This window comes from Peromyscus californicus, unplaced genomic scaffold (genome assembly GCF_007827085.1).
Source record: "Peromyscus californicus insignis strain IS unplaced genomic scaffold, ASM782708v3 Scaffold_22__1_contigs__length_63687245, whole genome shotgun sequence".
Classification (NCBI taxonomy): domain Eukaryota; kingdom Metazoa; phylum Chordata; class Mammalia; order Rodentia; family Cricetidae; genus Peromyscus; species Peromyscus californicus.
In genome coordinates, this window is record NW_026294525.1 from 62,196,731 (window position 1) to 62,199,575 (window position 2,845).

Sequence of the window (2,845 nt, forward strand, 5' to 3'; positions counted from 1 at the left end):
TTCTTGTTTTAATGAGGAAAAAAGTCCAATTCAAGGCTTTTCTAAGCAGATATTGCCACCTGTGGGGTCTCTAGAAAAACAAGTCAAATTATCAAGCAAATTATTAAATGATACCTTTAGGAAATATGAAAATAGACATTCTTTTAAAAAATATGACACTCATGGCTGGAAAGATGGTTCAGCAGTTAAAACCACTTGCTGCTCTTTGTCAGAGGCCCGGGTTCAGTTCCAAGTACCTAACTGATAGCTCATAATCATCTGTAACTCCAGTTCCAGAAGAACTGAGCCCTCCTCTGGACTCCACAGGTATTGCATGCATGTGGTGCATATACATTCATGCAGAGTTGTTGCAAAATATTCCTTTACACTGTGTGAAGATGTGTCACTGTGATTGGTTTAATAAAGAGCTGAATGGCCAATAGCTAGACAGGAAGAGGTTAGGCAGGACTTCTGGGGATGGAGAGGACTCAGAGAGGAAGAAAGGTGGAGTTGCCAGCTGGATACAAAAAAACCAGGACATGCAGGAGGAGAGGTAAAAGCCACGAGCCATGTGGCAGCACATAAATTAAAATAAATGGGTTAATTTAAGTTATAAGAGCTGGTGGGACAAGCCTAAGCTAAGGCTAAGCTTTCATATTTAATAATAAGTCTCCATATTGTATTTTGGGTTTTTTTTTCTTTTGCTTTTTGTTTTGTTTTGTTTTTGTTTGTGAGCTGTCAGCCCAAAGAAAAATCTGTCTGCACAGTTTCATGAGAAATCAGCCTAACTCCATTTTGTAACCAAGGGCCATTTTGATACTCTAGTTCACAGGTTTCTGTTTAAAGCCACCCTATTGTTTTGACCTATAAAAGAGGCGTAAGAAATCGGCTTGGGACTAATCTTTTGAACCCCACCTTAGGGGAGACAGCTGCCAGACCAACTCTGCTATGCACAGAATAAAGCTTGCTTCGATTTGGCAATACGTTGTGGTCGGTGGTCTTTCTCCTTGGTTGGTGGAGTAAGCATTTAGTGACTCCAACGAGATAAATAGTCTAACCCAAGTTCAGAGGCTGGACCCTTCCCTCCGGGCCTCCAGGACTGGAGAGCTGATTCCCAGGGGGTGCACACCTTGAGACTCCCAAGGCCCCAGGGTGTGCTTTTGGTTAGGAGCACTGCTAGAGTGAATGGCTGCATCCGAAGAAAACCAGCGAGCACCTGTCTGAGGAGGCCTCCATTGGTAAGTCAGGGTTTTTGTTTGTTTGTTTTTCAAGACAGGGTCTCTCTGCGAAGCTTTGCGCCTTTCCTGGAACTCACTCTGTAGCCCAGGTTGGCCTCAAACTCACAGAGATCCGCCTGGCTCTGCCTCCCAAGTGCTGGGATTAAAGGCCTGTGCCACCACCACCCGGCCCTGTAAATCATGGTTTTATTTCTATGACATCTGGTTCTGGTTCTGTTGGGATCCCATTTGGGGACAGTGAGGTATCTGACAAGACACATGATCTCCTGTGCAGGGCACTAGTGAGATATCACCCTGCCCACCTAGTTCTTGGTCCCCATGTGTCATGTTCTGTGTTTGAAACCTGTTTTACAGGATCCTCAGGAGGAGCCACAGGGACACCCCTGGACTTCACTGTTTGGATAATGGAATCAGAGCTAGAAATCTGTCCAGCCCAGTTAAATGTATGAATGAAGGTGTCACCGCATATTTCGTTTTTGACTGGTCTCTTCTGACTGCATGAACGTTCTGTGTTTATTGGTTTCATTTTTGCTGTCTTCGTCCCTGGTATGTGTTTCTGTGCCTCCAATTATCTTTTCCAGTTATGGGCAGACCCAGGAACCTAAGGAGAAAGCAAGGGAGAGGAGGAGGGAGCAAGCATAGTTGTGGCATGCATACATGCCTTGCTAGCACTTCTCTTAGCTACCTCCTGCCTTGTCCTCCGTCTACAGCCAGGACTCCTGCTGACACTCTAGGTGAAACTGTTGCCAAGCTGCTGGGGTGATGTGGGCACCACCCCCAGCATGCCACCCTGGGCAGCTTTGTATACTCCCCTTATTCAGGCTCAAATCCACCACCACTAGTCAAAGCTTCCACTGATAGCTAGCATTCAGAATATCTTATCTCTGAGCTCTCTTTGTTATCAGCTTGCTGTGGTCTCTTCCACTGGTCACTGGATTCTGTAGAGATTGATTCCGATGTCTTTCAAGTATGGATAATATTGAAATATTGTTTTATGATGTTCTACTTTATTGAAAAACTGACTCTCGAGTTGGGTTTGGCTCTCCCCCACCCCTCACTGACTTAGCATGTTTTTTAAAAGTTTTCTTAAAAAAAATCTCTGTCCTCTTGGGCAGTGGTGGTGCATGCCTTTAATCCCAGCACCTGGGAGGCAGAGGCAGGCAGATCTCTATGAGTTCTGGGCCAGCCTGGTTTACAGAATGAGTTCTGGGACAACCAGAGCTATGCAGAGAAACCATCTCAGGAAAAACAAAACAAAAACAAAAACCCCTGTCCTGTGTCAGGAGATCCACCTGACTTTGTGACAGGAAAAGAGCAAAACAAAAAAGCTTAGAAAAAATAGAGTATTGGTTTCATTTAACTGCCTAAAACTTTTGCTAAAATGTGAGTGTTATCTCAAGATTTGTAAGACTATTATGTGAACTTTCTATATCTGAAGATTTGTAAGTTTATTAGGTATAGTTAAAGATCTATAAAATCTGTAACACGCCGGGCGGTGGTGGTGCACACCTTTAATCCCAGCACTCGGGAGGCAGAGCCAGGCGGATCTCTGTGAGTTTGAGGCCAGCCTGGGCTACCAAGTGAGTTCCAGGACAGGCACAAAGCTACACAGAGAAACCCTGTCTCGA